Source organism: Carassius auratus, unplaced genomic scaffold, assembly GCF_003368295.1.
Source record: "Carassius auratus strain Wakin unplaced genomic scaffold, ASM336829v1 scaf_tig00215410, whole genome shotgun sequence".
Lineage (NCBI taxonomy): Eukaryota > Metazoa > Chordata > Actinopteri > Cypriniformes > Cyprinidae > Carassius > Carassius auratus.
This window is the reverse complement of record NW_020528076.1, coordinates 856,934-877,539: the sequence shown is the minus strand read 5'-3', so window position 1 is coordinate 877,539 and position 20,606 is coordinate 856,934. Positions and strand designations below refer to the sequence as shown.

The 20,606-nt window shown below is 39.3% G+C and overlaps 1 pseudogene; it reads left to right on the top strand.

Annotated features, from left to right (window-relative positions):
• LOC113094593 (ankyrin-3-like) overlaps positions 1–19,265 on the top strand; it is a 73,141-nt pseudogene extending 53,876 nt beyond the window's left edge.
• The last annotated feature ends 1,341 nt before the right edge of the window (positions 19,266–20,606 follow it).

Genomic DNA, 20,606 nt, shown 5'->3' with positions numbered 1-20,606 from the left:
GATGGAGTAATCCCGTGTTTGTATCTTGTGTATCAGTGGGCGGGGCTAAAGAGGCAGTGATGTAAAAGCAGTCATTGATCTTCTCCTGCGAAGGCAGTGCTTAGCCATATGATTATGTCATAAAGTGGCACATTCCAAAACAAGTCGTTTTTTGAGCTTGGTTTCAATAGTTTTTTTATACTAACCATAAACTTTTGAGTTTTTATAGTACATAGTTATATTTCAAAAGATCAAAGAAAATTGGATTTCTCAGTTCATGACCCCTTTAAAACTCTATGCCTTGTAATTGGTCCGATTTATCTGCTTTTTGCCATTTGAGGGTACAGGAAAGTAGGTTTGTCACAATACCAAAATTTCAGAAGTCAACACCAGTATTACCGAAATTTTGTTATTTCAGATCCACAGCTAAAACTAATAGGCACTTGAACATGCTCCATTAATTAGAAAGTTAATTATTAAGGTTAATATTAACAATAAATTAAAACAATGGCATATAGCATTCAAGTTTATCAATAAAACTTTACATATATATTCCGTAAATAATGATTGTAATTCATAAATTAACTGAACAATATCTTTTATTTTCTTTTAGGGTTAACTTTGTGTTTAAGTTTAATTGTAGATTGTTTATTAAATGTCTTAAAGTTGCCAAGATGTGATTGGTGAATGCTTTTTCTGTACAATTTGTGTTTGTTTAATATATATATAATAAACATTGGAAGGTCTGTTATTGTGAATTTACATTGCAAGGCCTAATGCAAAGATCTGTTTTGACTGAATTTTCATTTATGCAATATAAATTAACTCCGTACTCAGTACTACCAGTGCTGTAGGTTTTCATACCTAAACACCAGTACTTATGACATCACAAAGCAGAAGTAATTTTTTATCATTTCATATCTGATAATATTTTCAGAACATTTCGAGCTTCTTGGTTTATTTAGGTGGCAGATATTTTTCCATAATTTTTCATTTCCACCCATGTTCCACAGGCATGAGTATTTTTTTCTTCACTTTTCATTGTCAAAAGCCTCCACAGTTTCAGTATTTCCACTGCTGCTTATTTTTGGATTTATCCCCTGACTAAATCTTTCTTGTTTCTCTTTTCTCTCTTATTTAACTATTTCTGTTTACTTTGAATATTAATTTAATTATGCTAGAAACAGCTGAAAGAGGCCACAACACCACTCCAAAAGCCACGACGCAGCCTTCTGGCTACGCTTACAAGCCTGTCTTTACGACGCGCTCCTACCAGGCCTGGGCAACAAGTTCTCCCATCAACGTCCCTACCCAGACCAAGTCTGGATTTGGCTCCCTCTCAAGCTCCTCATCAAACACCCCTTCAGCCTCTCCAATGAGGTCGGTGTGGTCTGTGAACTCTGCCTCTCCTATCAAATCCATTATTGGAGGTTCACCAGCATCTTCCATCAAATCTGCCAGTGACGTTGCATCACCGATTAGATCCTACAGAACAATCTCCTCACCAATAAAAACTATAGTTCAAGGTGCCCAGTATCCAGTCCAAGCCTCCCCCACCCTTCTGTCCTCTCCAGGCAAGAGTGCCCCTGATCCAATTTCACTTAAAGGCCTCACAGGCCTCTCAGCCAGGACATCTCCTGTATCATCTGGCGGAACCTTGCTGGAAAGATCCTCCATTGCTATGACTCCTCCAGCCTCACCTAAGTCTTCTCTAAACATGTACAGCTCAAGTTTGCCATATAAGTCTGTTGTAACCTCAAACCCTCCAGCAATCTGCTCCCCCATTAAAACTGTCCCAGGCTTTTCCTCTATCAGAACCAGCACTGATGCCAGAGGATATCTGTCAACCCTCTCCTCACCACTGAAATCCAGCTCGGCCACTACAGCAGCTGCGCTGATCAATGGTACAGTTTCCCCAACCAAATATCGCTCCTCGTCCCCAACAACCCATCTTACCAGCACCCTGCAGGAAAGGATCCAGGCCACAACAAATGCAGCAACAACAAGTGTGAACGCTGCCTTTGATGAAGTGGAAAAAACTTTTAATTCCTGCTCTGCTGGCTATGGCACACTAAAGTCAGTGTCCTCCACTCCCTCATCCTCTTACCAGTCTATCCGTTCCTCTGTATCCAGCTCCCTTTATGCCTCCCTTAGATCCCCTCCAAATTCTACCACATCTGTAACTTCCAGCACTATTACAGTCCCTGTATATTCAGTTATAAATGTCTTACCAGAACACCAATTTAAAAAGCTCCCTGAAGTCTCCATGTCAACAGCTGCTCTCCTGTCCCCGAGAAGGGCCATGCCCCAAGAAGTTAATGCCAAGACTCAGTCCTCTTTTGCCAGAACTCTATCTCCTGTCAAGACTCCCATGCACAAGTCCCCAGGAACAATAAAATCCGCTACCTCTTCATCCCCTCTGTCCAATAGCCAGGAGATTCTAAAAGATGTGGCTGAAATGAAGGAGGACCTAATCAGAATGTCAGCAATTTTGCAAACTGAAACAAATTCAAACTCCAAAGGTTATCATTCTGACTCTAAGGAACATAAAGTAGAAAATGAAAAGCCTTTCAAGATAGTAGAGAATGTCAATCAGGACCTGGTCAAAGTCAGTGAAATTCTTAGCAAGGATGTTTTGAGAGAGAGTAAGGCAAATATTAAAAACAGCAAAACAGAAGCTGTCCTAGAGGATGACATAGATAATCCACAAAATGAATGGAGATGCCCCCCTCGATATGAAACATTATCCCCTCAAGTAAAAAAAAAAACAGTATCTGACAGAGATTTTAAACTTTCTAAAGTTGTTGATTACCTAACCAATGACATTGGCACAAGTTCTATTTCTAAAATAACAGAGGCTAAACAAAGAACTGATGAAGCAAGGAAAGAAGGAGAGGAGAAACAAAAACGGGTCCTGAAACCTGCAATGGCATTACAGGAACACAAGCTCAAAATGCCTCCAACCAACATGCGCCCTTCACCTTCAGAAAAAGAACTTTCAAAGCTAGCCGATGCATTGTTTGGCCCCGAAATCACGCTAGACTCTTCTGATGATGTCTCCCATGACCAAGACAAGAGTCCACTTTCAGACAGTGGATTTGAAACTCGCAGTGAAAGAACTCCTTCTGCCCCCCAAAGTGCAGAAGGAATGGGGCCCAAAGGCCTCTTTCAGGAAATTCCTCCTGTTATCACTGAAACACGCACTGAGGTTGTACACGTCATAAGGAGCTATGAGCCTCCAGAGAATCCTAAGGAGCCAGCTTTGGAAGATGCTAGGATGACAAAGCCTCCACTGCGATGTTCAGACACTGAGCCTCGATCACCTGGTGGGTCCATCAAAGAAAGAGTTAAAGCTTATCAAGCCAGAGTGAATGCAGAGGATGATGTGATGAACAAAGGTATGCGGGTCAAAGAGGAAACTCACATAACAACAACTACAAGAATGGTGTACCACAAACCTCCCATTAAAGAGGCTGCATCTGAGAGGATGGAGGAGACCATGTCTGTAAGAGACATAATGAAGGCCTTCCAATCTGGGAAGGATCCATCTAGGGAGTTATCAGGCCTGTTTGAGCACAAAAGCAGCAGTGAAGGGGCAGATCCATCTGTCAGGCCTCTTGAACCAATACCCAAAGTCGAACGTATCATTGAGGTTCACATCGAGAAAGGCAACAAAGCTGAACCAACTGAAGTAATTATCAGAGAAACAAAAAATCACCCTGAGAAGGAAATGTACATATATCAGTGTAAAAGTGGCATAAAAGAACTGCAAAATAGGATAAGCAGTGAGCAACATGACATAGAACCTGAAGAAACTCTTCCTTGTTATCTGGACTCCAGAATACTCAAGCCTGTCTCTGCGGAGGATGATAAGACCTTGAAATTGCTTAGTCAGCAGTCAGTGGACTACCATGATGATGAATCATCTGAAACGAGGGGAGAATCATACAAATTTGCAGAGAAGATCCACCTGTCAGAAAAATTTGACTCTTCCCATTCAGACTCAGATGAATCTGTGATTGACAGGTCTCGATATTATGGTGATGGAACACAAGGTGGCTCAATTAGAGAATTCATGCTAAAGCCTGAGAGGTCAGGTAGATCATCAGAAGATGAAAATTATGACAAACTTACTTTGCTGCAGTATGTCTCTGATCCTGATAGTCCAAAAAAGTCTGTTTGGATGAGAGTTTCTGAGGATGGGCAGAGTAAAAGCAGAGGGAATCACAAATATGAGGACAGTGTAGACAGAACTGTCAAAGAGGCAGAGGAAAAGCTTAGTGAAGTCTCACAATTTTTTCGTGATAAAACTGAAAAACTGAATGACGAGCTTCAGTCCCCTGAAAAGAAGCATCGAAGACAAGATGCGAGGGAGACTCGTTCTGGGCCCAGCTCAACGTGTAGTAGCCCAGAGAGGTCAGTGTACAGGAATGGAGGTACCGGAGAGGACTGGAGTAGAGAGAGGTTTAGGGATAAGTATGATTCCCATGATAGAAAATGTGCCAGTCTACCAAGCAGTCCTGAAAGACGAGTCTTGCTTCGATACAATGATGACCCAAAAAAGGGAGACAGCTCATCCGCAAGCAGTGCAAGTGATTCGTCTAAATACTTCCAACCCTCAACATCTAAGGTTAGCTCTGTAAGAATGAAATTTGAATCAGAGGCCCAGAAACAAGAGAAAGGTCCGCAATGGGGACAAACTTCAGGATCCCCAGTGAGGAAGCTGCAGGAAAGTAAACTGCCTGTTTATCAAGTTTTTGCAGGGGGGAATATCCCAAGGTCAATAGAGTCTTCAGAAAGTGAGAGGAGCCCCAAAAAAGATAGTGAGGGTGGGCACAGTTACAATGTACGAAAGGCTCAAGCATCTGCCCAAAATCAGCAGAGTGACAGACAGAGAAATAGGTCAGATACCTCTTCACCAAAACATCATCAAAATGTTTACAGTAAGGAGCAAATTGCCAACGAAGATAGGAAAATATACAAAACTTGGGAAAACCATGGCAATGGGCAACTGAAAGGCCAAAAGACAAAGCTCACTCATACTTTAGTGCATGATAGGCAAAAGGATGACTCACAGAATGAGCAGCACTCATTGAGAGATGGAAACAACACGAAAGAAGAAACAACTAAAAAGATCATTTACACAGAGCTTGTAATTCGAGAAGACCCTAGTAATGCTGAAAAGTGCAATGGTGCTCTAAAAAAAAACTCGGAATCACAAATTCCTGTTAGGGTTTCATCTAGTTTTATAGACCATCATCAAAATAGTACTTTAAAGTTAGATTCCTCCCTTAAATCTGAAAAAATAGGATCTCACATAGCCAGAAATACACAGCACACTAATTCTAGGGCTAGCAAATCACCTAGTGATGTGTCATCTGAAGTGAACTCAGATTCTAGCAGGCAGATTTGTAGTATAGTCTGTAATGGTGTGGATGATAACCAAGTTGAGTATATTGAAAAAGTTACCCCAGGTGTCATTGTGGACATTAAACCTCTTCCTGTGTATGTCAGCATTCAAGTAGGTAAACAGTTTGAGAAAGAATCTGCTACTGGCCAGTTAAGCACTTACAAAAAAGTTGTAAGCCACGAGAGCAGGACAGTACATGAAACACGTGGAGCATTTTATTCTGTCAAACAGAAACAGCCATTATCTCCACAGGGAAGCCCTGAAGATGACACGTTAGAGCAGGTTACATTTATGGACAGTTCAGGGAAGAGTCCAGTAACTCCTGAGACGCCTACCTCTGAGGAGGTCAGCTACGACCTGAACTCCAGAGCTCCAGAGCCTGTCATTGGTTCCTTGGAAGGCATGCCTAGCCCAATCCCAGAGGAGTCAGAGGAAGAGGAGCAGCCTAAGACATTCATTTTCAAGGAAGTATCAGCAGAAAAAGCCAAATCTGCCTCTCAATCATCAGAGCCTTCAAAAAGAAAGCAAGACTCAAATGTAAAAAGATCAAAAGACAAACGCATAGCTTACTTCGAGTTCCCACCACCACCACCTTTAGAAGCTAAGCATGCTGACCCTGAAAAGAAGGGGTCATGTCCTTCCTCAGAAGCAGATACAGAGATGATGGAGGTGAACCTTCAAGAGGAACATGACAGACATCTCCTTGCAGAGCCAGTAATCAGAGTCCAGCCTCCTTCCCCTCTTCCACCTGGAGCTGACAATAGTGACTCTAGTGATGATGAATCAATTTTTCAGCCTGCCCCCCTTAAGAAGTACACATTCAAAATGGCTGAGGAGTGTGAGAAACATGTTAAGCCTAGGAAACCAGAGAGAAACAGCTCAGACCAAAAGGAACTGGGTATCAATGGCATTGTCAAAGGAGAAGAGGTAGAATGTGAACAGAATGGAAATGATCAATCTATTACTGATTGCTCAATAGCAACAACTGCTGAATTTTCCCATGATACTGATGCCACTGAGATAGATTCTCTTGATGGGTATGACCTACAAGATGAGGACGATGGACTGAGTGATCCTAAAACATCCAGCCTGTCAAATGAGGGAAAAGCAGGAGATCGGTCTTTCAACCAGAGCAAACTTGAAGTGATTGAAGAGGAGAGCACGACAAATGAAGAAATAGGGGAAAAGGTAAAAACAAAGAGGCCATCTGGGAAAAAATCAGACAATGGGAAAGAGGATAAAATCTATTCTTTGGAGGGAAGACATCCAGATAGACAAGGTTTTACAGACAATTATTTTAAGTCCCAACTAGAGGAGGGCATAAACACTACCTTTAAAACTGTGGCTACTAAAGGCTTGGATTTTGATCCATGGTCTGGTAAAGTTGGAGAGGAGGAATCTTTTGATGCTAAAAACAAAGATGAAGATCCAAAGCCTTGTGCTTTGTCAGTGGAAGACAAATCACAAGCAACCACACCGGATACCACTCCAGCAAGAACCCCAACAGATGAGAGCACCCCAACTAGTGAGCCCAACCCTTTCCCCTTCCATGAGGGCAAGATGTTTGAGATGACCCGCAGTGGTGCTATTGACATGAGCAAGAGGGACTTTGTTGAAGAGAGACTTCAGTTTTTCCAGATTGGTGAGCATACATCAGATGGGCAGTCAGGGGACCAGGGGAAAGGGGACAGGAATGCGGGGGTAGTCGCCTCTCACTCAAAGGCAGGGGAAAGAGCTGTAGAGGGGAAGGTAGAGGCAACCCAAGATTTAACAGCATCCAGAGGCAGCACAGTGCAAGGCAGTGCTGACTGCCTGGACGCTCCTCCATTCGCTGACACCACCTCATGCACTGTCACAGCCTCCAAGGTCGACCCCAAATTACGCACCCCCATTAAGATGGGCATCGCAGCTTCCATTACTATAAAGAAAGACCCTGGCTCAGCTGAACTGACTGATGTTAAAACTGAGTCCTCAGACAGTCAGATGCCGGAATACATTAGTTTGGAGTCAAGACAATTAGCTGAAAGTCACTTTGATAGCAGGCACATTAATTCTTCTCAGACTGGCATAAAAGATTACCCATCAGAAAACTACAATAACAACAATAATTTAGAGTCCTCGAATGTGCAGGCCAACTACATCCAGTGTGGTAGTGTAGTGTTCAATTTGCAGTCATCTTCTGAACCCACCTTACAGAAAGCTAGTAGAACAGAAGCTCAGATTTGTAGGGAGTCTTTAGAGAGAGAGGAGAAACCCATTACTGAGAGTCCTCAGACTAAAATACTGTCAGAAAACAGGCAGCACAAGTCTAGGCTCCCAGTCAAGGCAGTAGGGTTCAGTTTTAACACACTCAGTTCAGGGAAGCAGAAACCTCAACAGGTTGTAAAGCCAGAGGCAAGGAAAGTGGATCCTCCATCCATAACGCCTGAGCCCAAGTCTAGAATACCTGTCAAGGACATCAAAAGAAATGGTGCTGTTAACTCAGCTGTCACAGTTCAGCCAGTTCCAAAGTCAACTCATCTCACGGAGTCAGAGAGATCAGTCAGACCAGTAGTTCCCTCTAGGCTGCCTTTCAAAGAGAGGTCATCTGGTGCTTCCAATAGTTCAGTTAGCGAGGCAGGTAGAGGCAACTTTAGCAAGGTGTGTAGGCAGTCCGTTGAGTTCTTAAAAACTGTTAGTGGAGAAGCAATAAAGGTGGCCAAACGACTTTCAGACGAGGAGAAACAGACACAGGGAGAGCAGTCGCAATCGGAGGAGGACAGCAGCACATCACGAAGCACCTCACTATCGGACCCCTCTCAGTCCCAGCCCTCCCTCTCCGCTGGCTCCTCCCGAGGGGTCACACCCTCAAGGACAAAGGTCACAAGGGCGGCGGGCAGTGAGAGGAGGAGGAGTAAGCGGACTGGAGGAGGGAAGGAGGGCAGTAAGAACGAAGGGGCTCGCAGGTCGCCCCCCGTCGCGGAGATCAAGCCTAGTTTGTAAAACTTTATTGAAAACTTTACTTGATCTTTAGTTGCATGAGCCGTTGTGTCTGATTGGATTGCCTGTGGCGTGAACAATAGCTGTCATTCTTGTCATTCTCTCATCACTGTATACTGTACCGTATCTGTCCCTGTCAGAACTCCCCTTCTCTCTCCCCTACCTTCCACAGATAATTTATCATAATAATGAGGGGTGAGGCACTGGGTTGGTTAAAGGAGCATTATTGAGTAATTTATACCTGCTTCAGTGTTTGTGAACTTTGTTAGAAAAAATGTACATTGTTAGAAAAATGTTGTCTGCATGCCTCATTTCAACAAAGTCTCTGTTTTGTTAATGTTCTGTTTTCATTTTTTAAACCGTTGTATAAACTCATAGTTATTGCCTGCATAGATTCTGTGGAAAATTTGTCACACATACACGATCGGAGCACCAACTGTGTAGCTGAAACTTTCTAGTTCACTGTCTGTCCGTTCTTCCTTTTCTAGCCAGACACAGTACTATTCTAAAAACCTTTTATTTTCCTCTCCTGTTAATAGCTTCTGTTGGAGAAAGATCTTGTTCATTTTAACTTGTTTTGGCCAGAAAAGAAGGAATTCATCTGGGTATTTCTTTTGAAATTAATAAGTAACATGTTTGTAATGTTTTTGTTCTGTGTGTTATGACAGGTCCACAGAGTCCCTGTGAGAGAACAGACCTTCGCATGGCCATTGTTGCTGATCACCTGGGACTGAGCTGGACCGGTAAGACACACTTTGCTCCATCTGCCTGACATATAAGAGGTCACATTTCACTTGCCAGGCACCAATTATTTACTACCAACCTTCTGAAACCTAACTTCTTTAAATAGGGAGTTAAATTATAATTTGATCGCTAATAATCAGTGGGAAACAATGCTGCCATCTTGTGCCTTTGCTTGGTTTTGCAGTGCAGAACTGGATTGATTTTATTTATTTGTTATATTAATTATAATTTTATTTTAATTGTAATTGGCTTTGCATCTATCTTATTACATCTGTCTTATGTTTACTTGCTGTCTGTGCAGAGACGATGCTAGTTATAATGTAATACATTTTACTGTTTTATAGAGCTGGCTCGAGAGATGAATTTTTCTGTGGATGAGATAAACCACATCCGCACAGAGAACCCAAACTCTCTCACAGCACAGAGCTTTATGCTCCTTAAGAAGTGGGTCAGTCGGGATGGGAAAAACGCCACCAGTGAGAATAATTTTCTAACCATCTCTATTTTTTTTTTAAATTAATTTCCTCCTATTGCTGTCTTATATATACAGAGAAGCTACAATATCTACCTAAAGAAAATAAATGTAAGTTACTGTTATTTACATTTTCTTAGCGGATGCACTGACGGCTGTCCTGACTAAAGTGAACCGGATGGATATTGTGACTCTGCTGGAAGGGCCCATTTTTGACTATGGTAACATTTCAGGCACCAGAAGTTTTGCAGATGATAGCGCTGTGTGCCAGGAAAAGGCGGATGGTAAAGTTTAGCCCCATCTAGATGAACTCACCCCCTCCTCCCCAACTCATTCCTTTTTTTGTCACCTTTGTTTTTTCCTCTTCAACCTCCCTGTGCAGTTTGCAAAAGTGTTAATCACAGATGGGCCACCAATAGTTTTAACATGATTTGAACAATTGAGAAACATTGAACAATATTTTGAACTTGAAGCCAAAATGAGACTTTGCCTTTTACAAAAGATTAGGTCTCAAGTATCCTTTTAAGTCCCCAATCGCACACAGTGTGTTTAATCACCTTTATTTTGAAGACTTTCTATATTCAGAGAGTCTTCATTTTTGTTACCGCTTTCCCTTCCTCCCAACACCATATGCATGGACCTTGTTTGAACATGCATGTATATGGTCATGTGACGTGAAGCAATCACAGCATGATGCTTTGCCTCAAAAAGTGTAGGAAGGGCCGCTAAAAACAGTATTTTCCTGCTACACATGTACACTTCTTTTGGTTTTAATGAAGGCCCTACAGTATATTGGAATGTGGAACGTGAAACAAACTCTGTTCTCAACCATAAGATTAATTCTGTTATTGAGAGGTCAGGATAGAGTTATTACTAAGTAAAATGCATGTTATTATCAGCTGTAGGAGTGTTAAAAGAATCAGCTGTCCTCTGCCTCTAAAGCTGTCGATCTGCTTCCTCCTCCATCTGTCCTTCTCTCCTCTCCTCCCCTGCACTGGAGCAAGGGATAAAAAGAGAGAGGGGGAAAAAGAAGAGAAAGAAGGAAATCATCCTTCTCTCCATAGTCTCCTCCTCCTGACAGTCTCCTGTGCCTCCCTCTGTCAGATACAAAATGACTTGTCCTCTCCTCTCCTCCAGTACAATTCCTCATTTCCCCCTCCCAGACCCCAGTCATTCTTCTCATTAACACTGTCATTGTCATGTCTTTCTAACTTACAAGTTTTATTTTTTCCTTTTTTTTGTTGTTGTTGTGTTTAACTCTGCCTCCCCAAACTCCAAATGCTCTACCACCTCACCTCGTACAACTCTATCCTGATGTGGCCCAAGACTCATCATCCAGTCCACTATTGCTATCTGCTCCTCTTATGTCTTCCTTCCCTTTCTCCTCTCTCTCTCCTTCTCCTGCATTTAGCCTGTCATCTCCCATTTGTGCATGTAGAATTTCTATCTGTCCCTCACCCTACCCTTCTTCTCTTTCTTCTTTCTCTCCCTGTCTTGTTTCCTTTTCCCCGCCACCCATGCTGTTACCCCCTTGTGCATGCTGTCATTGCCTCTGCATGCCCCCAGGACCGCCCATCACTACTCCATCCCACTGTCTCAACTCTTCTTCTATTGAGCTCTTCATCTAAACAGACATCATTATCCTCATTTTTATTCAGATTTTGAGTCTCCCCATACTGAGACTATCTCCCTATTTTGACGATGAGTGTAAAATGTATTATTTTATTATTATTACTTATTTCCACTTATGCAACATTTGTAATGGTGTCTAACCAACTAAAGTAACACCCACCTTTGGTAACACTTTAGGGAACACTATTCACTATTAACCAGTTGCTTATTAGCATGCAAATTACTAGCATTTTGGCTGTTTATTAGTTTGTATAAAGCACATATCAATGGATTATTCTGCACGACCATATTCTAGATCCCTTAACAATTCCCCATACCTAAACATATCTACTACAGCAACTACCTTACGTACTATCAATAAGCAGTGACACCACTTTATTATAATGAGCTCAAACGTTAACCCTAATGCTGTACTTAAAAATAATTAGACAAACACACAGCTCTTACTATGGGGAGATCGCACATAGACATATACCACCGTTTGGGGTTTTTAATAGTTTTGAAAGAAGTCTCTTATGCTCACTAAGGCTTTATTTGATCATAAATAAAGTAAAGTTGTAATATCAGTTTCACAACATCATTCAGAAATCATTCTAGTATGCTGGTGATTAAGAAACATGGTTCTTTGATGAATAGAAAGGTCAAAATAGAAATCCTTTGTTTTTGTATAAATATCCTCACTGTCACTTTTAATCAATTTAATGCATCCTTGCTTAACAAAAGCATTAATTTCTTCAAAACATTTTACTGACTCTGACTTTTGAACTGTAGTGTACATGCAATCATAACCTCTCTGTTTTTAGAGATCCGAATCTGTTCCATTGTCATTGTGTATTAACTGTGTGTTTGTTGGTCTGTATGTCTGCTGAAGCTCTGGGAAATACTGTCAAAAACTGTGCTTTTGCTCTTTAGGGTGGGCTTAGGTGATTCTGTGTCTATGTTTAAAAACATAGTTCACCCAAAAATGAAATTGGCATTGTTTAATATTCACCCTTGTGTTGTTTCTTTTTGGGTAAACTGTTTCTTTAAGCATATATATGCGTGTGCTTGTTTGTGTTTGTGTGTGATTGTGTCCTGTCATGTCCATCCATCTGTGTGTGTATCATCTCACCCAGGTTTCCACAACATCCTGGTTCAACTGCAGTCAACTTCCAACCCCACTCCCACCACACCCCCTATATGCCCCTCTATATCTGATGACCTCGAACCCATCTTAGATCTGCCCCTTGATCCTCCACCTTATTGCCCCTCCTGGGGGCTAGAGAGGTATAATGAGGACGAGTCTGACAGAATTACCCCAGCCAGACCATGTGACCTGCCCCTGTCCAAATCTGAAAACCCGCATCACACACTCTTTCAAACAACTGCTGAAATACACACACACATACTCTCTCCTGATCCTCCTGCACAATCTCAGCTACTTCCCAACAACCCCAAACTCATAACACAACTCTCAGCTATCACATGTGACCCTGACTCACACCTTACCCCTGAGCTTTCTCCCCTAGTCCATGATGCACCTTCTCTAAACCCCTCAGTTTGCTTTGTACCACTCCAGTCTGTCCCAAAAATAAACCCACCCATGACCAGGATCGAACAGGACCACCTTTTACAGGGGAGCCAAGGGTCTCAACACAAGGAACAGAGAGAAGAAAATGAGAAAAAAGAGTCTTTTCACTCCCAACAGAAGTTGTCCCCTACGGTCGAACAGACTGACCTAACACACAAGGGAAAAGAAGAGCGTAAGAGTCCCTCATCAACATTAGAAGAACCAAACATTAACATGATGGCACAGGAAAGAGTGATTCTGAAAGAGGTCAAAGGTCATGATGTGTCCCGTTTGCGACCCTGGGCTGAAGTCCTGAGGGAATCTGGCTTAGGAGGAGAGGAGGAGGAGGAGGAGGAGAAGGAAGCCGTGAAAAGACAGGAGCAACTGGAGGTGTCTGGCGGCCATGTCGGAAAGAGGGATAGGGAAGTGAATGAGAAGATAACTAAAGAGAAAGTGAGAGAGGTAGAGAGAAGTGTTGAACATATTGAGTCTGAGTTGTGCTCACTCTCCACAGGCTGGCTCACTGAGACATCAAACACGGAGCCGCCCGCTTCAGGGCGGAGTCACGCATCAGACTACATGGACCGTCAGGACAACAGGTGCTGTACATAGTTACAATTATTATGCTTACATTAACTCACATTTAACCACTCAAATTTAAAAGTTGTTTTAAGTAATAGAAGACATACTGTAAAATTACATGAAATTCTTTTGCATCACAATAATAATAATAATAAATTACCATTCTGTTAAAATGTGTACTTTTATTAAGTAAGGATGCATTAAAATGACTTTTTAGCATTCTATTTATCAAAGAATCCAAAGAAACTGTTTTCAGTAATAATAAGAAATGTTTCTTGAGTACCAAATTTGCATATTAGTTTTCATATTTGTTTTCCAAAGGATCCTGTGACATTGAAGACTGGAGTAATAACTGCAAAAAAAAAAAAAAATTCACGTCTCAAAATATTATTCAAAATATTATATATTATTGTTCAAAATATGTTTTACTGTATTTTTGACCAAGTAAATGTTGGTGAGTATGAGAGACTTCTTTCAACAACATCAAAAAATCTAACGACCCCAACCTTTTGAATGATAGTGTATATAAAAGAACAACATTATGGTTTGCTAGAATGCATGGTTTTGTTTTAATCCATTCTTAACCAGTATCATATCAAGACAATTGTTTCATACTAGCTAAATTGTTAAATTTCAACCCCCTTGCAGTCAGGACAACTCCAGTGACTCTGTGACATCATCGTCCAGAGGGGATTCTGGAAAACCTCGACAAAATGGTGAGCACTCAGACACCATGGCCCGCAGCTTAGCGTCTCAGGAATCAGCCAATGGTGTGAAGGCAGGGGCGGGCAAGCAAGAAGGAGCTCTGATCGCTGAACATAAAGTCCAGGTGAGATAATCGCTCAAATACCAGCATACACAGTAATAACTGATTAGATAATTCTGCTACTTCTAGTTTAAAACTCTCTTATGTTGTCTTTGCCTCAAATCCATGTTATGTATTGACACTCTTAACTTTTTACAGTGAGAGATGATCATCAGAATCATTCACATCCTAATACAGTTTGTTTATTCCAGATGAAAGAAAACACTGATGATCATTTAAACTAATTAAATGAGAGAACTGAAAACACATACACACACACACACACACACACACACACACATATATTAAGATGTATTTTATATGCATCCATTAGCAGTGGTTATCAACAGAGACCGGCCTAGACGAAGAGCGTACTGTCACCACCAAAGTGTTTCGTAGACGTCTCATTCTCAAGGTACCTGCCTGCTAAACTGCAGGGCAGTTAGGTTAAGTTCCCATTTTGGTCTGTGTCTGATTTTGGTGTAGCTGTTGGACTGAATCTGATTGATACAATCAGAAACACAGTTTGATCTTTTTACACTTTTTTACTTCACTTGGTTCTTGCTGTGCAGTGTTTCATTTTTCCTTATACTTACAGGTGCTTGGTTTGGGTGTACATCTTATTCTGCATTTTACCATCTTATTTGCTTGTGTGATAGATACACAAGCACATAGTGGAGTGTTTCTCCTAAAGTGTTGTGTGATTCTAAAGATGGTGATGATGGGTATGAAGGCTTGTTGGCTAATATTTATAGTTTCAGATTTGCTTGCAGGTTCACATGACTGCTCTGGGTGTGTGGAAATGTGCTTGTAGATGTGGTGTGTGCAGCTTTTGTTGGGGTCCTGGATATGTGTGTCTGCATATTGAATGAAGGGCTATATTGCTTTAGGGAGAGGAGGCGCGGAACATTCCTGGAGAGTCAGTTTCAGAGGAACAATTTATTGATGAAGATGGAAACGTCATCAACAGAAAAGTAACTCCATTGTTCCCTTAATATTTTCTTTTTCTTCTATTCTTTTATCCATTTTTGATTTTCTGATTTATTTTACTTTAGCTTGTTGCTTGTAGTTTTTTTTTGCTTTGCCTGTTCAGAGCTGATTTAGAGACAGTGATACAAAGATTGAATGCAACACATTTTTCTTGCAGCTCACACCTCCATAACTTTAACTGATTCTCACCTGTCTTTCCTGACGATGTTTTGATTTCCCATGACGTGCATTCATGGTGACCCCTGACCTTCAATACCCATCTACAGGTCATTCGAAAGGTGATTTTCCAAGTGAACACTCCCACTCCTGAAAACCAGGGCTTGGGGAGTGGCATGGTGTCACAGGGAGACCCTACCACCCTGGGGATGAGCCACGTCCCCCTGGTCCCTGATATCCAAACCCATCTCGCTACACATGCTGAGGTTTGCACAGTCTGTGGGGAGTGTTTCTCTTTCCACATATGTGTATTTGATTATGTATGGGAAAATTATTTTTGGCCAATAAAATCTCATTAGGATGAGAATGTCCCTCTCCCATGATGGTTTAAAAATATTGAAGTTAAATATTTGAAATACTGTTCAAATGTTTGGGCTCGATAAGATTTCTTTGAAAATGTTTTTGAAAGAATGATTTTATGCTTTACCAAGCCTGGATTTATTTAATCAAAAATACAGTAAACACATTAATATTATGAAATATTATAATTTTAAAGAACCGTTTTCTATTTTAATTCACACTTAATTTTATTCTATTTTAAGTCACAGACAGGGCTTAGATTAAGCCAGGATTATGTCATAGTTTAATTAGGACATTTAATTAGCTTTTATAAATGTGTCTTAAAAAACCACACTTCTGATGTGCATCTTAAGACAAAACAATGGCACTGACATATTTTAAGATATGTCAGTGCAGGTTTCTTTCAGTTAAAACATCCCACACAGGCATTTTAGTCTGGGACAGGTCTGAACCCTTGTCTGTTGACTTATTTAATGCTTCCTTGTTGAATAAAAGTATTCATTTCTAAAAAAAAAAAAAAAAAAAAAACGGTAGTATATGTAATCATAAAAGAATAATGTTGTAGACAGCAGTACAATTTTGTATCCCAGAAATCCTCATTATATCCGCACAGACTGGAGACCAGAACTACCCAGTGATGATGTTGTTTTTTTCTGTCAATCTGTGTGTGGGTTTATTAAAGCTCTTAAGTAATTCATGAATTAAAAATGTGTATTAAAACATGTATCTCACCGATATCTTTTCCTCTAACCTTCAACTTGCCTTTTTTTCCCTCCCCTTTAATCCTTTTTTGTCTTTTTTTCCAGCTTTATACACTATGCCTCACCTACAGCAACAAATAACTTAAACTCCGCTGAAGTAATTGAACTGTTTAAAATTATTAATATTTATATCTCTCTTTATGTGTAACAGGGAGAAGTTTCCAAGCTGAGGAAGAAGGAAGAAAAGCGTTCAGAGAGAAAACATCATTCATAAATGTGGCTATCTCTCCGTTCATTATTGTTAATATTTATATTATTAATTATTTTCTAGTCATTATTCAAAGGTTTGGGTCAGTTAATACTTTTTATCAGCAAGGATGTGTTAAATTGAGACAGTAAAATGCAAATAAATTTACAAATAAATTATATTCTGTCTCATCAAAGAAAATTTAATGGTTTCCACAAAAATATTGAGCAGCTGTTTTCAGTATTTATAGTAATACGAAATGCGTTAGCACTAAATCAGCATATAAGAATATTTTTTGAAGTATAATGTGACACTGAAGACTGGAGTAATGAATTCTATGCTTCATAGGAACAAAGGACATTTTAAAACGTATTAAAATAAAACAGGTATTTTATATTATAACAATATTTCACAATATTACTGTTTTTAATGTTTTTCAAGTTTTAATCAAATAATACAGCCTTGCTGAACATAAAGCACCCAAACTTTTGAATGGGGATGTATGTGAAATCATTGTTCCCCATGTAACTTTTAAAATATAAATTAGACAATTTCACAATATATTTTAATACATTTTCAACAGTTACTTTCTTATATTGTCTGTTTTTGCAGGTATATGTTCGATCTGTTTCCTAAGAAGTGGGGTCACAAGAGCTGAAAAGAGAAATTTGGCCACTCTGAAACGCATGGTCTTCAAAGAGACAATACTTTGACCTATTCGCTTGCGCATGAGCATGCATCACACTGCTGACACACTTCCTGTTACAAGGGGGTCTAGATGAATTCTACATCCTGAGATGGGTCCCGGTGAATTCTACTTCCTCTCTGTGTTTGGTCCTATGTAATTCTGCTTACTCTTTCTGGGGGACCTAAGAGATTACACTTCATTCTTTTTGATGGTTAATACCTGCGCTGACCTGGACCATCAGGAAATCAGAAACTGTTCTGTGTGCCATGAATATCAGATGAATAAATGAGAAAGGTATATTCAAAAGACCTCTTAAACTCCAAACCGTATACTCAAACAAATTTCCCTTTGACCAAAGATGGCACAAAAGCTCTTTTTCGTGTTTTAGGGGGAAAAAAACAATAAATGCTGTTGAACCGCACCTTACATTCGCCTTACATGTTACCGTGGACCCATGACGTCAGGAGGAGGATCCCTGTGTTTTATTTATTATACTTTTTTTATATATAAAACAAAAATAAAGTTTGTGGTGGAGTTTGTACATAAATCACAATATGTAAAAAAACAAAATAACATTTAGTAGTTAGATTTGGCGAGAGCGCCGCAAACATACACTTTACAAGTGCTTTCGACATTTTAAAGACAGTGAAAGTTCACATGCTCTTGTATAATTAATTATTATAGCAGGTGTGTTTGTATATGAAAAAAAGTTGGTTCGGTTTTCAGGGGACATTTCTTTAAAATCCTCTACGAATTTCAACGATTCCCAAAATGGGAATTTATCGAATTCTGTGAAGAAGTCATACAGAGGACTAATATTTTGATGCATGCGGTTCACCTTATTTTAAGAAGCTTTTTTTCTAAGTTTGCAAAACACTGTATTTAAAAAGACAAATAAGAAAAGACTTTTTCTTGTGTGCACACACAACTCTAACATGTCACAAATTTTATATTCCAAAATGTCACCCTACAAGTGTACTTCGTGTAGAAACGGTTAAGTGTGAAAAGCTCTAACCAGACTGCTTCCTTAGGAGTTCAGTGTAGTGTCTGTTATTCTTTATATGGAAAACAGCGTCTGCTGATGTTAGCCTGAGCGCTGCAAGTAAGAGGTGTTCAGAATGTATTGCTAGTAATCAGCATTTCTGTTCAACTATCACCGTATCATGTGTATTGGCTGTAAAATGTAGAGTTCTCTCTGTCTTAAGTCTATTTGTAATCATTAGAGAAATGCCTTCATTTTTTTTTTTTTTTTTTTTTTTTTGCTGAGGTTTAAAATTTTTGACATTTTGTTTCGAGTTAAGTAAATAACCTTGTCATCTGGAATCACACTTACTTGTATGGGATGTCTTTAGACCTTTATTACTTGTAGATTTAATAGCTTATGTATTACAAATGACACACACTGGATGGTCATTATAATTTTAAGTATTACAAGAAATCGTTTCCAATATTGAAATTGTGTGATATATTTTAAGACCAGCAGGTTAATGTGTTGCAGTGATCTGCATCGATTTTGATAATATAGATTTTTTTCTATAGCGACTACTTTTTATTTGTTCATTTGTTTCATTTTCCTCCAATAGAGTCTTTTTAGCTTGTGGTGTGTATGGTGTGAACAATCCTTTAGTGTGCTGAAATGTGCTATGGCAATGGGATCTGAAAGACCTAGGAAACTAGGTTGTGATGGGGTGTGGTTCTGCTTCCCTGTTACATGTCAATCAAACTGTGGGAGGGGCCTGACGGTCCAACCAGTTGATTTTGTTTAATATAATATGTTTTCACCTGAGCAACATTTTTGATGTACAATTCTTACAATGAGTGAAGCCATTTAAATGTAACTATAATAGCACTTTGGTTATTTGAGATCTTCTCTTTTAGAAACTAGCAGCTATGATGCCACCATAATGTTTCAAATGTCTTACAAAAATCTGATTTAAAAAATAAAATAAACGCATCGATTTTACAAACCTATTACATTTCTTTTTTTTATCTACAGTTTCTCTTTTTCCACAGTTTGTGCATTACATCATTGTTCAGTGTATAATTCATGTATGTAATATGTATCTAGAATAATGAGGCATGATTACATTATTTATTATCAAATTTAAATATGGCTGCAGAGGTGTTTTATACTCTTTATGTAACACTATAACAGCTCCATTTATAGCTGGATTCCTATATATATAGTTTTGGCATTGAGAAAATGCAACGATTATTTAATTTTCTCTCAATGGACTACATACAGGCTTCCTTTGTAGAATGAAGTATGGTTTCTCACTGTTCTTGGAAATTTGGTTTTGCATTTCTCTTATAGTGCCTCAGATAGATGCTAACTTGTCAATTAAACATGGCTAACAACATTACTGAAATAAGAGCCATGAATACTTGCTGTGCAAACCAGACATGATTTATCAACTATAACATTTTGGCTATATCAAGTTAAACTAAACATGATTAATCTCTGTACAAAACACATTACAAGTGATAATGCAGGTTTAAAAACACCTTTTTACTCTTGAAATATTTGCATCTCTGTCCATAAAGATGACCTTGTATGAGTTTATTGAAGACTGGCATATTGTTAAGTCAAAGTCATATAAGTTTATTGTCTCTCCAATGTGGTAGTAGAAAAGGTGCCACTCCACAACACAGTGACACTTAATAATGTATGAAGTTCACTTCAATGCAGCTGCTAAAATATCAAAATTAGTAGAATTTGCAAACAAATTAAACTAGACCACAGAAATTAATCCCATTAATTGAGACATGTCAGCTATGTTTGACAGCCGAAAAGTGTCAGAATAATATTAATTTTGAACAGTAGAGCTATTTTATAATCTAATATCTAACAAATAGAATATTTTTCAGGATCACTGTATTACACAAACTTTAGCATATACAATTGAGACACTTTGTCTGAGGTGTTTTTTTTTTACAAATCCCACATGTTGGTGTAAAATGATTGAGGACCATGAAATTATTTAAGGATGTTATTGAACTCTTCAGTTATTTTGGTAGGATTTCTTAATTTTGAAAGTGATGAACATGAGTTGAAAAAAATGATAAAACGGAGAGAAATGTGCTGTTATGCTACTCATGGAGAAGATAATTAAATAATCAATATAGAGTAAGTGTGACGCATGCACAGAAATGTTTTGGTCGAGCATGAATCGGTTAAGTGAATTTATTCAAAAATTTACTTATAACACAGGAAGACCATATATCTATGTACAGGTGCTGGTCATATAATTAGAATACCATCAAAAAGTTTATTTATTTCACTAATTCCATTAAAAAAGTGAAAGTGGTATA